The sequence below is a fragment of the Petromyzon marinus genome, chromosome 61, assembly GCF_048934315.1.
Source record: "Petromyzon marinus isolate PM22_M1 ecotype Great Lakes invasive population chromosome 61, UKy_Petmar_22M1.pri1.0, whole genome shotgun sequence".
Taxonomy (NCBI): domain Eukaryota; kingdom Metazoa; phylum Chordata; class Hyperoartia; order Petromyzontiformes; family Petromyzontidae; genus Petromyzon; species Petromyzon marinus.
In genome coordinates, this window is record NC_133727.1 from 7,365,181 (window position 1) to 7,387,638 (window position 22,458).

General features: G+C 44.1%; 1 pseudogene; it reads right to left on the bottom strand.

Annotated features, from left to right (window-relative positions):
- Positions 1-7,180: 7,180 nt before the first annotated feature.
- LOC142906020 (exosome complex exonuclease RRP44-like) overlaps positions 7,181-22,458 on the bottom strand; it is a 30,451-nt pseudogene continuing 15,173 nt past the window's right edge.

Here is a 22,458-nt window from a genome sequence, read left to right on the forward strand (position 1 = left end):
CCGGAACCGAAGAGACGCAAGATTGCAAGCGAGTGCAGAAAATTTCAGACTCGGTGGAAAAATGATTTTTTTTTCATAGAAACCAAGGGGAAGTGTGTTTGTTTGATTTGTAATGAGAGTGTTGCCGTGATGAAAGAGTACAATGTACGACGGCATTATGAAACGAAACATCAGACCTTCACGTCCTACACTGGCGCCGAGCGGAGAGAGAAGGTAAAGCAAATGGCAAGCTAGCCTGCTAACGCAGCAGCAGGGTTTTTTTTCCGTGCTAACAAAGCTCAAGAAAATGCAACAATAGCCAGCAATGAAGTAGCTCAACTCATTGCCCTACACAGGAAACCTTTCTCAGACGGTGACTTCATCAAACAGTGCCTCGCTAAAGTCGTGGGAATGTGCCTGGAGAAAATGCAGGATTTTAACGATGTTAGTATGTCCAGAAATAAGGTTGTGCGGCGAATTGAAGACTTGTCGGCTAACTTAAAACAGCAAGTGTCAGATAAAGCTTGTGCTTTCGATTTTTACTCGATCGCATGTGATGAGAGCACAGATGCCACGGACACTGCACGGCTGTTAATTTTTTTGCGGGGAGTTGATGAGAATTTTTGCATTACGGAGGAACTGCTTGATCTTCGGAGTCTAAAGGGGACAACAACTGGGAAGGATATGTTTTGAAGCTGTGTCAGATTCAATTAACCAGGCTGGACTTAAATGGGACAAGCTGTGTGGAATTACAACGGATGGGGCTCCAGCAATGACAGGCGAGCGCAAAGGAATGGCTTCTATGGTGAGTGCCAAGGTGCAGGAGAGCGGAGGTGAGACTGTTAAAATGCACTGTATCATCTACCAAGAAGCCCTCTGTGCCAAGATAATCCAGCTTGGCGATGTGATGAACACAGTTGTGAAAAATGTCAAAAAAAATTATGGCCCGAGGGCTTTACCACAGAGAATTGCAAGCATTCCTCTCTGATGTCGATGCTGAATACGGGGACCTACTCTACCATTCTCAAGTGCGCTGGCTCAGTCGCGGCTCCGTGCTGCAGTGGTTTTATTCCCTGAGATCAAATATCGACAAGTTTTTGAAAGAAAAGGGCAGACCTCTCCATGAGATCAGTGACCCTTTATGGTTGGCAGGCCTGGCTTTTTTAGTTGATATCACTGATCATCTCAACACCCCGAACAAGAGACTACAAGGCAAAGAGCAGCTGGTACCACAGCTGTATGTGCACATGAAAGCATTCCGTGCGGAGCTCCGTCTCTTCGAGTCACAACTGCGCAACTTCAATGTAGCTCACTTCCCCACGCTGACCGAAATCAATGCGCATTTCCAAATGCCAAGCTCTCTGCAAAAATGGGAGAATATGTGTCTGTGATCACATCTCTCATGACAGAATTCAGTCAGCGCTTCCAAGATTTTTCTGTCATTGAGAAGGAAATCACACTGTTTGCGGCTCCGTTTTCAATGGATGCAAAAGAAGTGGAGGAGAGTCTGCAATTATAACTGATTGAAATTCAGTGTGATGATTCTCTGAAGAATCAGCATCAGCTTATCTCCCTACCTGACTTCTACCGGAGTTTGGAAAAGGCCAAGTTTCCTCTGACGAGACGCCATGCAAAACGAATGATGAGTCTGTTCGGCTCAACATACATATGTGAGCAGACATTCTCTCTGTTAACGCTGAACAAAAGCAGGCTGAGAACCAGAACGACCGACAGCCATCTCCGTGACGTCCTTCGCATCTCAACCACCAAACTTACTCCTGACCTGCCAGCTATCCTTCAGACCAAAGCGCAGCATCACTGCCCCAACTGAGCGTAACATTAGTCCCATTACAGGTGAGTTAAAAATATACACACCGTTTTCATTTGTTAATAAGCCCAATTACTTCATATATTCAGTCAATTAAAGTTGATGACAATTTTTTTAACAAACGTTAGTTAATGTGTTAACAAGCCCAATAATTTATTTGTGTAATAAGCTTGAAATATCCACATCCCCTATTTGTCTTCTTGTCTCTCCCTTCATATGGACAATGAAGGGGGATCAGCACCCTAAGAACCAATTTGAGGCTGTCACTGAGAGAATTACCTGCCAACCTTTTTGTAAAAAATAAAATTAAAATCTACTAATGAAGAGCTATGATGGAGGCTTTTTTTCTTCAAACGTTCAATAATCAAACGTAATTTACCTGCATTTGATTGATTTTGACAATATTAGTGCATGAGAAGTGAGGCAGTATACCTCACGTCTAGTGAGTGGCCCAATCCTTCGTATATTTTTCTGTATGTGGCCCTCGGGAAAAAAAGTTTGGACACCCCTGCTATAAACCATACCATTGACCGTCGTGTGAAAGGTATTAAGAGGCAGTGGCAGCGAATGGACTGCGATCTGAAAGTCACCATAAAATACAATCAATTAAGTACCAAAATGGTTTATAACGTCTTTCCAATGGTTACTAAGCCAGAATCCATCTTCTCGGTTGAAATTGTTTCTGTGTCTGTATATGTGGATGGCCTCATGAACGAATCTCTCATGGTAGCCGGATGGCTTGCAGAGAACGTCCGTCTTGGAGAAGTCAATGTCATGTGAGCCCACTGAATTATAACAGTGATCTGCCACGGCTGAGGTGCTCGTCCTACAGTGTTTCAAGTCTGCTTTATGTTCACGGATGCGGTCTCAGATATGTCGTTTGGTTTCTCCAATGTAACTGCTACCACAGAGGCAACTTAGTTTGTAGACGCCCGGGTACTGTATGTCTGGAACCACATCTTTTACAGACGGAACCAGATCACGGATTTTATGTATTGTGTTGAATCGGACCTGGATCTTGTGTTTATTCAGGATTTTGGAGATCTTTTTTGTGACCCCCGCAATGTAGGGTAAGGTGATGGTTTTGAAAGGCTCCTCAAGAGGATCCTTCTTCATGGCTGGAGTGATGGCTTTGCGGATTGTGTAGTCGGAGTAACCATTAGCCTTGAGAGCTTGGTGTACGTGCTTAAGTTCACTGGCAATGTGTTCCTAGTCGGAAATGCATTGGGCTCTATGGTATAGAGTCTTGATGAGGGAGTTCTTCTGGCATGGATGGCGGTGGGAATCCGGTTTTAAGTAAGCATTCGTATGCGTAGCTTTCCTGTCGACAGAGTGGCTCATTGAACCATCAGGTCACCTTTTAATTAGGACATCCAAAAAGGGTAGCTTGCCATCTTTTTCGACCTCCATGGTGAATCTGATGGCTGGGTGTATGGAATTGATGTGGTCGAGGAATTGGTTTGTGTTATGGTCGAAACGTCGTGAGAATTTTTATTGTTTTATATATATTTTATAATTTTGTTGTTTCCCTTCAACGTGACTTTACCGAAAGAACTAAGCATATGAATTACTGCAGTCACGAAAGCTTTAAATCAAAATTTCATTGGAAAGACGTTATAAACAATTTCAGTTCTTAATTGATTGTATTTTATGGTGACATTCAGACTGCAGTCCATTCGCTGGCACTGCCTCTTCACACGACGGTCAATGGTATGGTTTATAGCATGTTATATAATAATAAATAGTATAACATTGTAATGTTTAACATAATTCATAAGGCAATATATAGTATCGTAATTGTATTGTGAATATACAGCAGTGTGGTATACAGTAGGGTTGGTAGAATAATACATAGTGTAATATTACAAGTCTAACATTTTACAGCCTAAAGTATAGGGTAGTGTAAAGTAACGCATTGTGTAATTCAAGGGTGGGTTTGTCTATGGTAGTGTATATTACGGTGTATAGTCGTGTAATGTAGGAAAAAGTTTAGTTGAAGACATATAAATATACTGCTTAATGTTCGAGCTTACATTGGGCTGTGTATACAATATTATACAATGTAGTTTAGATTGGAAGGTATAACGTTACAATGTATAGTAGTCTAGTTTATGGCATGGTTGTAACGCAACACAGGACAGAGCAGCACATCGTGGCTGTTTCTCCCCCCTCCTCCGTTCCGAGCATGGATGGACTCGTCCGTCTGAACGAGGCTCGTCGCTCTCCGTGGTGCTAACGTTGGAAAGAAGGAAAAAACCGCCACCCATTTTTTCGCCATATGGCATTGTAATGTATAATGACTTATTGTTAGTAGCTCAGCTGATTGGAGAGTATATAGAGTTTAGTAATAACATTGATGTAGTTTATATTTTAGTTTTAATTCGTTTACTATATGGTATTCATTATATAGTGTAGTGTATACACAGTTACTTTATGTTTATAGCTCAACATATTGAAGAATATATTGAGTACATTTATTATATTGATGTAGTTTATACTTAGTTTTTATTCACATCGGTTTTATTGTATAATAGTTGGGTAGTTGCAGTCCTTTAGCGTCCATATACTAAATGCCTCTGCTGATATGGAAACTTTGACTTTAACATAGCTATTTCCGTGACCAGTCGCATGCTAATCCCTCACATTAACATCATGCTAATCTCCCAGTTACATGATAATTTCTGACTTTAACACCCTGCTGATCCAACACTTTAACACAGCTATTTCAATGCTAAATTCTCCTGTTTGATATGTAAACTCCTTTGTCAAGGCGCGTTACCTCTCCCACCGAGCTTAAAAGACGCTGCTAATTTTAGCAGCAGTTATTGAAGCGCTGTCGTCGTACAGTTCTGTTCCTTCACCTGAAGAAGGCTACTTGTGTTGTGGCCGAAACGTCGTGAGAATTATTTTTTATTACGTTTTATTTTTTATTATTTTATTTCCATTATACGTGACTTTACCGAAAGAACCAAGAAGTTGCATAAAGTTGTTGCATGCTTGGGCTCCAGATGCCGAAATTACATTTTAAAAAACGGCTACCAGTCTCATCAGATCTCAGAAGCTAAGCTTGCAGCGCCCAGCCCTGATGGTAACCCGGGGATACAACTTAATATGGAGAAACAAATCTTCGCTTCTGACGACCAAGACTACGCCTGTCCTCCGAAGGACAGGCCTCACTGATTCCGAAGACTTTTATTTTCAGGAGGGTCCTGCCGAGTTTTTTGCAGTAGGGAGGCGATGTTGTGCTGTGCAGTGCCGGAGAGTATGCTCATGCAGCCGGTCCACCCTGTCCTCTCTCCTCCCGTCGGGACGGGTCGGTCACAATAGCGTTCAGAAACACCCTCCACGTCACAACACAATTCAATTTCTCAATCCGGAGGTCAGCTCAAATCTGTACTGTGGGCGTTCCCTTGTACTCTACTGTCTACGTGGGGCTCTGGATCCAATCCCCTGATCACCATTGCATTCACTTAAGTAATAATAAATTATCCTGGCCACCCATAGAAAATAAGAGTGCACAATTATACGTGTGATTCATCACAGGCGAGCTCACACCGGCTACACTTACAGCTTAGGGCCTCGCATTAAGAGAGGGGGGGCTCTAAATACGAAACAAGAAATGGACACGAGGCTTCGAGTTTTAACATAATTGTTTAAAAAATTAAGATCGGTGAGAAAAAAAGACTCTCCAAAGCAGTTATTTTCATTCTGCTGACAAAAATATACAGGCATTCATAGAAGGGGCCTCTTAAGCTTGACAATGGCATAGGGCCCCAGCAATGCCATCATCCGGCTCTGCTACCGAGTGTCATCCCAGTGAAGTAATTTGCAGGTAACTTTAGCATTGGGATGCTTGGCCAATACCCAGTTGCATTGTGATAGTGTGTTTTCTAGCTACGTGAGCAAACTGGATAACCCATACAGAACAAAGGGGAGAACGTAGAAAACTCCGCAAAGTGCCAGTCGGATAATTAACCAAGGCCCTTCTTAAATTTCGATTTAAAGCTTTCGTGACTGCAAGGATTAATCTTCTTTGGTTCTTTCGGTAAAGTCACGTAGAATGAGAATAAAATAATAAATTGATAAAATAAAATAACACAATAATATTGTCATGACGTTTCGGCCACAACACAAGCGGCCTTCATCAGGTGAAGGGGACGAGACTGTCTGGAGGACAGCGCTGGAGTGAGAAAGCCACGCTGAGATCACGACCTTTAAGCTGTGTGAGAAGAAACAAAGCGCCTTGACAAAGGAATTAGCATGTAATTTAGTATTGAAATGGCTGAGTGATTAGCTTGTGACTGGTCACAGAAAAGGCTATGTTAAAGTTAAAGCATACACATCCGCAAAGGCACCCCTTGACAAAGGAATTAGCATAGAATTTAGCATTGAAATAGCTAAGTTACAGTATACACATCCGCTGAGGCACTCCTTGACAAAGGAAATAGCATAGAATTTAGCATTGAAATAGCTGAGTGATTAGCTTGTAACTGGTCACAGAAATAGCTATGTTAAAGTCAGAGCATATACATTCACCGAGGCAACTAGTACAAATCAAACACAAAGAAGATACACCCCTTCGTCCCATCGTCTCCACTATTAACTCCCCCACCTATAAACTGGCACGTTTTCTTGCTGATATACTGTGACCTTTCACTGGAAAAACCACCTCTGCGGTACTAAATTCTACTCACCTGGTATCGACAATCAAAGGCATTTCCCTGTCCCCAGACGACCTGCTTTTCAGTTTTGATGTGGTGTCCTTGTTCACCAAAGTCCCGGTACCTGACACCATCGCTATCATTGAAGACCTGGTTCATCAAGGACTGCACACTGATGTACCCCCCCTGGTGAGATATTGCTTAACCAACACATACTTCACCTGGAATGGAACTTTCTACAAACTGAGGGCACCCCAATGGGCTCCCCCCTATCTCCGGTTGTAGCCAACGTATTCATGGCAAAATTTAAAACTGACGCCATCCAGACTGCCACTCTATGCCCGACCTTATGGAAGAAGTACGTGGATGACACCTTTGTCATCTGGCCACATGGCCAGCCTGCTCTAGACCAATTCCGCGACCACATCAATTCCATACACCCAGCCATCAGATTTACCATGGAGGTCGAAAAAGATGACAAACTACCCTTTTTGGATGTCTTAATTAAAAGGAGACATGATGGTTCAATGAGCCACTCTGTCTACAGGAAAGCTACCCATACAGATGCTTACTTGAAACCGGATTCCCACCACCATCCATCCCAGAAGAACTCCCTCATCAAGACTCTATACCATAGAGCCCAATGCATTTCCGACCAGGAACACATTACCAGTGAACTCAAGCACGCACACCAGGCTCCCAGGGCTAATGGTTACTCCGACTACACAATCCGCAAAGCCATCACTCCAGTCATGAAGAAGGATCCTCTTGTGGAGCCACTCAAAACCATCACCTTAACCTACATTGCAGGGGTCACTAAAAAGATCTCCAAAATCCTGAATAAACACAAGATCCAGGTCCGATTCAACACAGTACATAAAATCCGTGATCTAGTTCCATCTGTAAAAGATGCTGTTCCAGACATACAGTACCCGGGCATTTACAAACTAAAGTGCCTCTGTGGTAGTAGCTACATTGGAGAAACCAAACGACATATCTCGGACCGCATCCGCGAACATAAAGCAGACTTGAAACACGGTAGAACGAACTCCTCTGCCGTGGCAGATCACTGTTATAATTCAGTGGGCTCACATGACATTGACTTCTCCAAGACGGAGGTTCTTTGCAAACCAACCGGCTACCATGAGAGATTCGTTCATGAGGCCATTCACATATACAAGCACAAAGACAATTTCAATCGAGAAGATGGATTCTGGCTTAGTAACCATTGGAAAGATGGTTTAAACCATTTCCGTTCTTAATTAATTGTATTTTACGATGACCTTCAGACCGCAGCTCTTTCGCTGGCATTGACTCTTAATACCTCTCACACCACGGTTAATGGTATGGTTTACAACATGGAGTATAACAGCGGCTGGCAGCTGTCTCTCTCCCCCTTCTCTGTTCCGACCATGGATGAACTCGTCCATCTGAACGGGACCCGTAGCTATCCGTGTTGCTAAAGTTGAGGGTAAGAATCCACCCATTTTTCGCCATATAGCATTGTGATATATAACGACTTATTGTTGGTAGCTTAGCTGATTGGAGAATAGAGTTTATTGATAACATTGAGGTAATTTATATTTTAGTATTTTTTATTGGTTCACTATATAGTATTCATTATATATTGTATACCCAGTTACTGTGAATAGCTCAGATGTGTAGGCCTTAACTTCAAAATAGTCGTTTCTGTGACCAGTCACAAGCTAATCACTCGGTTATTTCAATGCTAAATTCGGCTAGTTATTTCAATGCTAAATTCTCCTGTTTGATTTGTACTAGTTGCCTCGGTGAATGTATATGCTCTGACTTTAACATAGCTATTTCTGTGACCAGTTACAAGCTAATCACTCAGCTATTTCAATGCTAAATTCTATGCTAATTCCTTTGTCAAGGAGTGCCTCAGCGGATGTGTATACTTTAACTTAGCTATTTCAATGCTAAATTCTATGCTAATTCCTTTGTCAAGGGGTGCCTTTGCGGATGTGTATGCTTTAACTTTAACATAGCCTTTTCTGTGACCAGTCACAAGCTAATCACTCAGCCATTTCAATGCTAAATTATATGCTAATTCCTTTGTCAAGGCACTTTGTTTCTTCTCACACAGCTTAAAGGTCGTGATCTCAGCGTGGCTTTCTCACTCCAGCGCTGTCCTCCAGACAGTCTCGTCCCCTTCACCTGATGAAGGCAGCTTGTGTTGTGGCCGAAACGTCGTGAGAATATTATTGTGTTATTTTATTTTATCAATTTATTATTTTATTCTCATTCTACGTGACTTTACCGAAAGAACCAAAGAAGAAGGCCCTTCTTGTTGCGAGGGTCAAAGATCACCGCTGCACCACCCTGCCACCTGAAACGATAATAGTTCGCTTAGAATTTTTTTTAAGTGTGCACAGTTACACGCGATAATCACATCTCATCTCAAGCATTTGAAAAGGGCACCCTCAGTGGAAACTGTTCTCTGTGTGACATACGGTTATTCAGCACCTCACCTGTAAGCAGGTCAAGTGCTGTTTGCTGCGAGCAATCCCAATTGAGTGATTCCCAGTGAAGTTTTTTTTTACATGCCAATTTTCGCCTGTGATGCTGACACACGATGGCCATACTTTATTTTAAATAATGTCTTGGGATCGTTTTTATTTTTTTACATTGAATTTTAGTGAGTAAATCACGAGCCCGTTACAGTGCGCCACGGGACTGCACGTCATTCGAGTGGTGCATTCACAAAGCAACCGGACCATTTATTAGGGGGGGCTGACGCGAAGGGGGGAGTGAGGCCCGCGGCCCCCCATAAACTGGGGGGGGGGAGAGGGGGGCATTGTGACAGGCGTAGAGTTGTAGTTGTAATCTGCTCCACGTTTGTCTTGATAAAGGAGACCTGTGCAACCTGCTCGGTGTGTGACGTGCGTGCTCCTCGGTGTGACGTGTGTGCCGCTCGGTGTGTGATGTGTGTGGGTGTAGGAGAGGCCCATTACCCTGGCGCATGGCAGTCGATGACAAGTTCTACCGCTTGATCTGCGATGGCTACTGCATCCAGCCACCCCCCTGCTGTCCACCGCAAGTGTAAGCCGCCCCCCCCATACCTCCCACGCCAGGTTGTATCCACTGCTGGACTGATGCGTTTCTATTGTGGATGCAGGTGGCTGACGGAGGAGAGTGCGAAGTGTTTGTTCTGGGAGATTCTTTGGTTTTAATTGTAGTGATTCAATTAATTGATTGAACAATTGCTTAAGAGTGAATTATGTGGATATGTGTTATTCGCAGTGAGTTGTGCTGGCTGGTTCAGTGTCGTTGACATTGCCATCATGAACCCTCTAAGTCTGGAATGTCCTACTTCCAGCCGTACGGGATGTTGCGACCCACAGACTCCTCACATACAGTGAGGGAAAAAAGTATTTGATCCCCTGCTCATTTTGTACTTTTGCCCACTGACGAAGAAATTATCAGTCTATAATTTTAATGGTAGGTTTATTTGAACAGTGAGAGACAGAATAAGAACAAAATCCAAAAAAACGCATGTCAAAAATGTTATAAATTGAGTTGCATTTTAATCAGGGAAATAAGTATTTGATCCCTCTGCAAAACATGACTTAGTACTTGGTGGCAAAAGCCTTGTTGGCAATCACAGAGGTCAGACGTTTCTTGTAGTTGGACCACCAGGTTTGCACATATCTCAGGAGGAATTTTGTCCCACTCCTCTTTGCAGATCTTCTCCAAGTCATTAAGGTTTCGAGGCTGACGTTTGGCAACTCGAACCTTCAGCTCCCTCTACAGATTTTCTATGGGATTAAGGTCTGGAGACTGGCTAGGCCACTCCAGGACCTTAATGTGCTTCTTCTTGAGCCACTCCCTTGTTGCCTTGGCCGTGTGTTTTGGGTCATTGTCATGCTGGAATACCCATCCACGACCCATTTTCAATGCCCTGGCTGAGGGAAGGAGGTTCTCACCTAAGATTTGATGGTACATGGCCCCGTCCATCGTCCTTTTGATGCGGTGAAGTTGTCCTGTCCCCTTTGCAGAAAAACACCCCCAAAGCATAATGTTTCCACCTCCATGTTTGACGGTGGGGATGGTGTTCTTGGGGTCATAGGCAGCATTCCTCCTCCTCCAAACACGGTGAGTTGAGTTGATGCCAAAGAGCTCCATTTTGGTCTCATCTGACCACAACACTTTCACCCAGTTGTCCTCTGAATCATTCAGATGTTCATTCGCAAACTTCAGGTGGGCATGTATATGAGCTTTCTTGAGCAGGGAGACCTTGCGGGCGCTGCAGGATTTCAGTCCTTCACGGCGTAGTGTGTTACCAATTGTTTTCTTGGTGACTATGGTCCCAGCTGCCTTGAGATCATTGACAAGGTCCTTCCGTGTAGTTCTGGGCTGATTCCTCACCGTTCTCATGATCATTGCAACTCCACGAGGTGAGATCTTGCATGGAGCCCCAGGCCGAGGGAGATTGACAGTTCTTTTGTGTTTCTTCCATTTGCGAATAATCACACTAACTGTTGTCACCTTCGCACCAAGCTGCTTGGCAATGGTCTTGTAGCCCATTCCAGCCTTGTGTAGGTCTACAATCTTGTCCCTGACATCCTTGGAGAGCTCTTTGGTCTTGGGCATGGTGGAGAGTTTGGAATCTGATTGATTGATTGCTTCTGTGGACAGGTGTTTTTTTATACAGGTAACAAGCTGAGATTAAGAGCACTCCCTTTAAGAGTGTGCTCAAAATCTCAGCTCATTACCTGTATAAAATACATCTGGGAGCCAGACATCTTTCTTATTGAGAGGGGGTCGAATACTTACTTCCCTCATTAAAATGCAAATCAATTTATAACATTTTTGACATGCGTTTTTCTGGATTTTGTTGTTGTTATTCTGTCTCTCACTGTTCAAATAAACGTACCATTCAAATTATAGACTGATGATTTATTTGTCAGTGGGCAAACGTACAAATCAGCAGGGGGTCAAATACTTTTTTCCCTCACTGTAGATCCCTGTCACACCCCACTGTAAACAGGAAATTGCTCTGACTCCCGGGCACGCAACTTTATCCGGGCCTGCCGACCATCGTGAAGGTCCTTAATCAGTGAGCAGAGGGTAAGGAACTCTGAAAACACGAATAACAATCCAGAGCCCTGGCCTACTGATTGTATCATAGGCCTTGCCCAGGTCGGCGCTGCAACACTACACATGTAACGCATGGATTTGTTACACTGTTCAACTACACACACAGATACATTTTAAATAAAACAAGTCCCTTATTTGCAAAAAATAATCAGAGTACCAGTCATCAAATAGGCAATTGACACTTGGTCCAAAGAATATGTGATACTGTAATAGAAATACATGAATAGCTAAATTCAGAATTTAGGTTAATAAGGCATAACTCAGTGCACAATATGACATTTATGAAAAGACAAAGTGCAGCATCCAACGTATAGAGGTGTCTTCACCATGAATATTATTCACAAGCTTGTTGGTTTAAAGTCACGTTTTTTAAACTCATGTGATTCATGTCACGTGACCTTGCAGCACAGTTTTGAGCAATGCCTTTCCTTCTCCAAGAGGCACACATGTATCCTCTCTTTCCTCCAAGATTTTTTTAGCAACACACTTCAAGTCTTCTTTCTTTCACTTGCCATATGGATCGGCTCAATATAATTTGACAACTGCAAATCTTAAACTTTGCTTCAGAAATCTCCACTGTTTTTCCACTATACCGTCTCCACTGCTTAACCACTATACCTCTGAGTGGTTACTCAGCGTTTAAGCCAATCTCGTGCAAGGAACGACTTCTGTTGAGAGCAACCTCACATGCACGGGAGCACATGCTATCCAGCCAACATAAACATCAGGGTTGCCCCTGGCTCTCTGGTCCCTCTGGGCACTCTCTGGGCTCCGGGCACCCCGGCCCTCCTCTTCTCCTCTCCTCCCTTTATCTTCTCTAATGTAGCCCATTAATATACTAATTGTATGAATGGACCAGTGTATAAGAATTAATAGTGTATTTCTTATCCGATTCATGCTATCTCTTGTGAAACAATGGACATCTTATAAATTTAGGCAGACCTCCACAGCTTGGTCATCAATCCATCTTACTTTTTCGGAGATAACGGAAGTTTATTTATGTTTGGCCTGGAGTTTCAGACCTCGCAAACTTAATATGGCCTCCCCAACCAGCCAATAAATTTAATGAAGTTCCGAAATGGTTTAAAACATATTTCCAATGGTTCTTAATTAATTGTATTTTACGGTTACCGTCAGACCGTAGCTCTTTCGCTGATATTGCCTCTTAATACCTCTCACACCACGGTTAATGGTATGGGTTATAACATGGAGTATAACAACGCATTATGGCTGTCTCTCTCCCTCTTCCGTTCCCGAGCATGGATTGAGTCGTCCGTCTGAACGAAGCTCGTTCGTTGTCCGTGGTGCTGGTCGTTGATGGGAAGAAAAACCGCCATTTTTCGCAATATGGCATTGTGATATATAACGACTTATTGTTGGTGGCTCAGCTGATTGGAGAGTATATAGAGTTTATTGATAACATTGAGGTAGTTTATATTTTGGTTTTCATTGCTTTTACTATATAGTATTCATTATATAGTGTAGTGTATACCCAGTTGCTTTGTGATTAATAGCTCAGCTTATTGAAGAATATATCAAGTACAATTATTATACTGATGTAATATAGACTTAGTTTTTTCTCACATTGGTTTACTGTATGATAGTTGGGTAGTTGGAAGCCCTTTAGCGTCCATATACTAAATGCCTTTGTTGATATGTAAACTTTGACTTTAACACAGCTATTTTTGTCACAAGCTAATCCCTAGCTATTTCAATGCTAAATTCTCCTGCTTTCTAGGTCATTCACACCTATCACCGAGCTTAAAATACGCCACGAATCTCAGCAGCACTCATTGAAGCACTGTCGTCCCGACAGTTCTGTTCTTTCACCTGAAGAAGGCCGCTTGTGTTGTGGCCGAAACGTCGTGAGAATTTTATTGTCTTATTTTTATTTTATTATTTTATTCTCATTCTACGTGACTTTACCGAAAGACCAAATAAGATAAACAGACACTTTAAACACCTTCACTTGGAAGTGCACTCTGAAGTTTACTATTTGCAAAACATAAACCAGGATCAATCCACTGCTGGATGAAGCCCTCTCCATGCTGCGATTCCTTGCGTCCCTGTGATGTGGCAATCCATTCAGCTCCTGTAAGCGACCTATTTTTATTTGACCAGGTAAGGCCCACCGAGATATATAGCTCTTTTCCAGAAGCAGCCTGGCCACATATGGTTGCTCAACGAAGTGGCTTATGTGAATATTTATAGCAGTAATTATCTCAACGTATGTTTTTAGATGTGGAGAAAAAAACCGGAGGACCTGGAGAAAAGGACACGTGACCATGGGGAGAACATGCACACTCCAAATACGGGAGACCCTTGAATATCACGAGTTCATAGTTCGTGGTTTAGACCTATCGCCGGCAAGCTCTATGTATATCAATTTACCTATCATGGGGATTAGTTTTGGTCTTTAGCGGGTATACTGTACAAGGAAGTACTATATCATTGTGTGATATTGTGGTGGGGAGCGGGCGAGGGGATTATTTGTTTACTAGCCTTTTGCCCATCCAAGGATGGGTGTATTGCAGTAAATTTATTGCAGTAAATCAGACTGCGAAATGATATTCATTGCATCCATTTGTGTGCAATTTGTAATGTCGCGGTGACAGACCTATTTCATTTAAAGGTTATAATCCCTTGTTCATCATGACGTCCTTTTTACTTCGATGTCTCAATAGCGTTAGGGAGATCGCGTGACGTGAGGGTTCTGCCTTTGTAGTGAGTTTCTAAGTTGACCCTGAGGAGGGGGGAGGAGGCACCTCGCCCAACCCCCCCCCCCCCGCCCCCCTCATGTGGAGTGACGTCCCCCGAAAGTTGCTGAGACAAGGTCTTATATAGGCCTGAAATGAGTGCATCAAGGTAGGTGGGTGGAGCTAGAGATGGTCCAACCACAGAGGCTGGGGCAATGGCCTTTGTATTGTAAGATTAGCATATCAATGGCTGTGGCAGTGGTCTTTGTATTGTGAGAGATTAGTCTATTCATGATTATTAATGAGGGGGCCTGCTCGACGTGGAGTGACGTCACGCGCGGGACACAGACATTCTTGGCTCATTATAGTAGTAAATTTGGCATTCAGTACAGCACATTTCTATTGTGATGTGTCTATTTTTGGTTGACGTGTATGTAAGCTCATTATTTAGGTCAAGCTTAAGTATTGAATATCACGCTTTTGGCTTTTGCTGCACTTTCCAAATATGTAACCACCTCGATATCCAAGGTACTCCTTATAAAGGCATCAGGGTCGAGATCAAACCCTCGGCCTCCTCCATACCAGGTGAGGTAGTTAACATCTCCTAGCCACCGAGCTGATTCTGTCTCTGTGGCAATGATTGTCCATGCTTTGCACAAGCAAATACTGTAGAAGCATAACTCGCTTTTTGTGTCTCCACATAAATCAGAATACGATGTTTAAATACATCAGCCTAATGGCTTTTCCCACCAACATTCCCCAGCAGCATTTGTTTTAAGCAATATAATTATACCGGCTTCCATTTGGGTTTCATCAGTTAGGCTTGTAAAACTAATGGTGGTTGTTAATCAAAAAAGAGCCGGCCATTTGCGTCAGTGCCACAGTCCAAATTTACCAGACTTTAAATAATACTTTCCAATTATCCAATTGGTTAAAACCACAGAGCAGGATTGCCCTTAATGTGAAACCATGGCACACTCTACCCGTCTGTTAAACATATCACCTTCGTGACAGCCTTGCATTGTAGGAATGGTGCAAATACATCTGGTAATAATTTCATCTAATTAGATCTGAGGAAGAGTCATTTCTATAAATCTTGACTTAAAGCTTTCGTGACTGCAGGAATTCATATTATTTGGGTCTTTCGGTAAAGCCACGTAGATAGGTTCAAATTAATAAAAATAAAATAAACAAAAAACTCTGACGTTTTAATCACAACACAAGTGATCGTCATCAGGAAGAAGAAAGAGGGGGAAAGCTGCTGAGGCAGACTGTTTTAAAGGTTGAAAATGGGTGTAGCCCAAGGGTCATAAACGACGTGGCTAGTGATGTTAATGTGAGAAATTAGCACATTAATGTAAGATCGGAGAGCGGCCTCCATGACGAGGGCGCGGAGGTGGCTATGTTAATTTGAGAGATTGGCATGTTAATGTAAGATCGCAGAGCTGCCGCCACGTCGAGGTCAGCACGCGGAAGGGGCTATGTTGGTGTGAAATTTGTTTCACCTGTTAATGTAAGATCGGAGAGCCGAACCTACGGGGAAAATAAAAACTAACATCGGAAGGTGGCAGGATGAGAACAACACCAGTTATGACTTAAACTGGTTGATGACGTTCTTCCAATGATTGCTGAATTTCTACCCATCCTCTCGGTTGAAATTGTGACTGTGTCTGTATATGTGGATGGCTTCATGAACGAATTTTTTTGATAGCCAGTGGGCTTACAAAGTACCTTCGTCTTAGAGAAATAAATTGGCGTGTGAGCCAACCGCATTAAAACAATCATCAGCCAAGGCTACCGTGTTGGTCCTACCGAGTTTCAAATCTTCCTTATGCTCATGAACACAGTCCGAGACATGTCGGTTAGTTTCCCCAATGTAACTACTGCCACAGACACGGCTTAGTTTGTAGACGCCAGGGTATTGTATATCAGGGACCCAGCGCGTCCGCAGGTGGTGGATAGTGGAACGACCTTCTGTGAACGTTAGCTGCAAAATAAGCAGCGGCAACCCTGGCGGATAAGCAGTTGTGGACCAAGCAGTGACAGCACCACCAGGGTGTGGTTAGGACTGAAAATGCCAATGGTTTTCCTCTTGAAAAGCGACATATACCCTTTAACGATGTTGCCATATGGCGAGTATAGGCCGCCATTATAATAAGCATGTCTGCGACCAGCCATGGGTTAACAAGTCCTCAACGGCAGAGCAGAAGAAGATATTAACATCTCAACAGCTGTGAAGGCGGACCAAGACTGCAGCAGAACGATATCTCCAATCGTATTGGTCTCCTTGCCATTGGATTCATGGTCCCATTCTCTCAAGAACTGTGTGGAAGCTACTATACAACAGCTTTTTGGCGCCATCTGGTCCAACACCATGGGAGACTAGGCTCTAAGGAAAGCTGTCTCGGGTGTGGACCAATCAATTTCAAGGACAGTGCATACATTATCAGAGTTATGATTTTTGTTTGCATTCCGACCGCAGGTATTGTGGTCAATGCAAACATGACTCCTTGTAAAAAAAGGTGTCAGTTTTGTTGCCAGATAACAGGGTAAAAAAAAACAATTATTAGCTTCTCCACAATAAAATAAATCATGCACATGCGTGTTTCATTAAAGGAACATCTTCTGGCCCATTCAATACAATGTTTTTGGTGACCAGCTAGTGACGACGGGAGCATGATTGTGAAGTCTGGAAGCTTCTAGTGGCAGCTACAAGAAGGTCGTCTAACACTCAGCAGAAACAAGAGTGTGTTTCTGCAGCTGTACCTGCGACTAAGAAGTCCTTTCAAATGATCCACTCTGCTCATCCCACGTGGGGAAGGAGCTAGGAAAGTGGCCCTAAACATAGTCTGTCTCACTCCTTCCCGACTGGATAACCACGTTCAGAAGGATCCCCATTACTGTGGTGGAAACAAAACTAAAAGTCAGATAATTACCTTTGGGAACTGGAATGTCAGGACCCTTATGGACAACACTAAAAGTGAACGCCCAGAATGCTGCACCTTAATCGTGGTCCAGAAACTCAGACGACACAACACTGACGTAGCTGCCCTCAATGATGCTCGACGAGAAGAGGAGGGGCAGCTCAAGGAACAAGGAGGTGGCTGTACCCTCTTCTGGAAAGGCAGACAGGAAGAACAGCGGCGGCTGCACAGAGTTGGTTTCTCCATCAAGAATGAACTTGATGAGTGAGCGCCTCATGACTCTATGTCTCAAACTGGTGGGGAGCCAATATTCTACTGTCATCAGCGTATATGCCCTGATTCTTCACTCCGATTATGAATGTTACATCAACCTTGATCAGGTCCTTTCTACTGTTCCTGTGGGAGACAAACTTATTCTGCACGGTGATATGCATGCCAGAGTTGGAAGAAACATAAACCTCTGTAATGGAACCATCGGGAAAGAAGGAGTGAGTAAAGTCAATTCCAACGGCATCCTTCCCTTGACTAAATGCACGGAAAATGGAGTCATCATCATCAACACCCTGTTACGCCAGAAAAACAAATACAAAACATCATAGCATTATCCATGATCTAAGCACCGCCACTTGATCGATTACGTCATTGTCCATGCCCAGGATCCCAAAGATGTCTGCATCATCCAGGCTGTTCTAGTAGCTGCTGGTGGCTGGACTGATCATCGACTCATCTGCTCAACCATGCTCATAAAACTGGCTCCCAAGTGACGGCTTCATCGGAAGAGATGTCTACAGAAGATTAACATTGAAGCTTTATAGGACTCCATTAAGCAATACCTCTTCCGCCAATGCCGAAAATGAAAAACTGTCAAACTTGATTAACCAAAAGTGGGAGAATGTAGTTCGTCAGAGAAAGTGCTTCAAGGATGTCCTCAAGTCCAACATGAAGAAGTGCTCCATCGACACTAACTCAAGGGAGTATCTTTCCCAGGATCACCTCAGATGGAGGCAGAGTCTATTTCAAGAAGACAAACATTTTAAAACTTAACAGCAGAAACAGAAAAAGTGGGAATGGCGGAAACAACAGCCTGCAGCCCGACTTACTAATGCAGTTCCACCCACCACTATTTCTGGACACATGTGCCAGAGTTGCGGCAGAATCTGTCGATCCCAGATTGGTCTCTTCAGCCATCTTTGGACCCACAGAAAATCCAAATTTTCTCTGGAAGGCAATCCTCGATTGTGAGGGAAAGCCTATGATGACACTTGTGTCCCTGGTTCCGTTGAAAAGGACGCAGTTGGGTTCATATTTTCACTACCACCACACCGTTCCGGGCCCTATCCACTGCTATTTGTGACTCAGTCTATGGGCCTCTGAATCTATGAGTTTGTATGTACAACGTTAGTTCATGGGCTTCTCTGGACAGGCAAGATATTGGTAATACGAAGCCGTAATTTTCACAGCCCCGATGTGTTGTATGTAATTTTTGTTGTGACTGAAATTATGTACATTATATAAGCGATATAGTTTGAAGAGTTGCGATGATTAGAAGGCTCGTGTAGGGGCTAATGTTGACCAAACTGTCGATGATTTCCCTGCACTCAAGTATACAAACGGGAGAATGTGGAGCGCCATCTGCAGTTGGAAATGATGCGTCGATAGCTCAAGGAGCTGGAGAAAGCCACGGCCACGGTCTCCACCAACACCACCACTGCCTCCAACGCCATCCTGGCAGCCACATGCAGTTCCGCCGCCACCACCAGGGATGCTGTTGGGAGATGCATCGACACCCCCACCCCGACTGCTTCTGGCATATTATTCACCCCCACCGCCATGGCGCTTGATGTTGGCAGATTCAGCGCTGCCACCCCGGCTGCTGCTGGCATCTCCAACACCGCCACCACCACCCCGGCTGCTGCCGGGAGATCCAACGCTGTCATCCCAACCCAGCTCATGCTGGCAGATGCACCACTGCCTCCCCAGCTTATTGCTGGGAGATCCACCACCACCACCGCCTGTGCCAAAGCCACCAGGTTTGGCAAATTGCGTAAATTTATTCGAGAACTTCACTGGTCGGCTACTGCTGGAAGATCCACCGCCGCTACCCCTACATCTGCAGGCCGATCCACCACCGACACTCCTCGGTCTGCAGGCCGATCCACCACCGACGACCCCTGCGTCTGCAGGCCAATCCACCGCTGCCACCTGTGGGTCTGCAGGCTGATGCACCTTCACCACTCCTGGGACTTCATATTCAATACCCGTTGAGAAATACAACTGAGATTCTTGCATTACGTGTAGTCATTACACTTTCGGTGTTTTGCTTTCAATGGTGTTTGTCACGCCAAAACAAAGGTCACATGTTGCTTTCGGGAGGTTATAGCTGGGAGGGAGAGGACAAGTTTGGCAGAAAAGAACCAGAGCTTTGTATGAAGTGATAGGCCATGTAACTTTTATACAGTGCTATGCAGCTGAAAAAAAGGATATGCCACTGAACTAATTCAGAGTAAGACCTCCGCTCTGAAATCGGAGCTGGTCATAAACAACTGCCCAGATATGGGAATACCTCCACTCTTTCCACAACTACCTATCATGCGGAGTTGAGGGGGTGGAGTCCTTGAAGACATACAAAATATCAAGGCAGGTACTGCTTTGATTTGTTTGGTAGGGCGAATGGTAAGGCCCTACCTCTTATTGGCACGATCCAGGTTTACCATCAGACTCTCCCACTCCTCGAAGGGAACAGCCATTACGAGATCATCACCAACATCATCAGCACACAGATCATCCGTTGTTCTCTCCTTCCAGTTCAGAGTGCAAACCGTCTGTTACTTCAGGGTAGCATTTCTCATAACCGCCACTGCTTTTTTTCAATTGTTCATCTCTGCTTGCGAGCACAATGTACACTTAATTAACTCTGCAGATGTAAAACCCAGAGTGTGTGCCCACTCATGCACCTCCTCCGGCATCTTGTTGACACCGCATCCACGATACACTAGTGCTGTCTGGGTTTCTTAGGCCGGGGAGAAGGCGAGCCCCATGGGGTGGACTCCACAGGGTTGTAGCCTGGAATCTGTGACAGCGGACACACAAATGGCACAAACGTACAACGAAGATAGTCACCCAAATAAGCCTTTAACAGACTGTGCTGCTGTTAGGCGGCATGGCCCACGAGGGGGTAAGTGGCCAACACCTCTCCCCAGTGCTGATGTTTACACACTGCACCAGGTACTCATTTAAGAAAGAGTTGACCTTGGGTAGGCAAAACAGCAGTTCAGATAATCCTCACTGGTGTTGGCGGTGAGTGGGAATTGGGTTGCCGGGTTCATAGCGCAGCGTGCTAACCACTACACCAATGCTCTCACACACACACATGTGAGTATTTCCAACACAAGTGATACGTTATTATTACACTTAATAACACTGAAAAACTTCGCCAAGTCTGAAGACTTTTGAGGAACAGGGGGAGAGAAGATGACAACTTCACACAGTAACACTCTAGTTGAGAATCAAACCCAGTTTTCTTGCTGCAAGACGCAAGGGTTTACCAATGTGCCACCCTGCCGCCCATGGCGATACGTAAACTACCTTAATACCAGTTTCAACGCATGATTATTTTTAGATATGGGAGGAAACCAGAGAACCCGGAGGAAACCCATGCAGAACAGACTCATGGAGTTTTGTTAAGACATCTGATATCTACCAAGGCTCCCACACCCTGACTTAGCTTGGTATCTTGAGAACTCGCATTCATCAACAACAGCCCCAAACGATCATTTAAATAGGTCACGTCTCAGATAATGGCCCTTCTTGTGCAATGAACTAGGGCCATAATAAAAATCTATTTTATACAGCACCTTGCATATCGAAATATCTCAAAAAAGCACTGGACATTAAAAAACTACTCAAGTATAGATACAAGCCAATAGAAATAAAGTAAAAGCCGATAATAACAATAATGACAGTGATACTGACACTTTACACAGCATGCAAAATGCAATAAAAGCTAATCATAATGATTCCCCTCACAGTAATAACCAATCAGAATCCAGGAAAAGCCAATTAATAACGACGTTTTCAAGCTGGATTTAAACACACGGACAGTCACAACTGATATAGGTAGGGATAGTATCCCATAGTCTTTGGATATACAGTCTGTTCTATAATACGGTAGTTGCGTACCTCAAGAACACCGCGTTTTGGAAAAATCTTGTTATAATAAATAATATATTATATGGGGTAAAGCGCATTCCGCAATAACGCGTGAGATGCGTAACACAGGCTGAACAAAGACTAAGGAACGTGGGTAGCATCTAGAAGCATCCAGCAGCATCCCGCCTTGTGTGATGCTACGCCGAGGCAGCCGTTAGAACCGCTTATTCCTACTCGCGCGACGTAGTTCCATTCATTCAACCGAGTTATATTCAGTTTGGATCCGCGTTATACAAAAAATGCGTTCCTTCATACATTGATCATCGCGTTATATCCAATTTGCCAGTTACAGGAGGTATAGGACAACAGACTGCAGCTCAAAATGCTAGCTATACATATATTTTTTCCATCCAAGACCAGAGTTTATATTGTATTCCTGTGTTATAAGGGTATTACGTTCAGGGGCTAAATGCCAATGGATGGGTCTGATAGCCACGGGAGAGCCTCAGGAGAGAGTTTGTGTCATCTTGCCACCCCCTCCATTGAAGGAGCGCAGACTACAGTGGTGTAAAATGTGGTCCATAGTTTGGGTTGCATGGCCACAATCGTACAGTAGCTTGTTTTTAATGCACTGCTATGTATCTGTATGAGTCTCTATGAATCTCTAGGAATCATAATGGGTCTCTCTGTATCTCCTATGTATCTCTGTGTCTCTATGGGTTTAATATACGGTCCCACAGTTTGGGTTGCATGGCAACAAGCGCTATGCTGTGGCTTGTGTCATTAATTTTCGGCCCGCTAACGTTCCGATGCGGCGAGCGTTTGTTTTTTGTGCACTACTGCTGGCGCAGCAAGCAGCAACAGCAGCATGGTCACAATACAAATCGGTGGCATTCCGAGGTTGCGCGTCGCGCCGCACGGTGAGTACCTCCGGGCGGACGAGGTGCATGCGGATCCGCTGGTGCTGCAGGTTGGACGAATCCAGCGACACGCGCACGCACACGCGGTCGAACATGTTCAGCGCGATGCCCTCCACGCACAGCGTGGGGCCCTACACAAAACACAAAGACATATCTCCAATGTAGCCTTAACAGACTGTT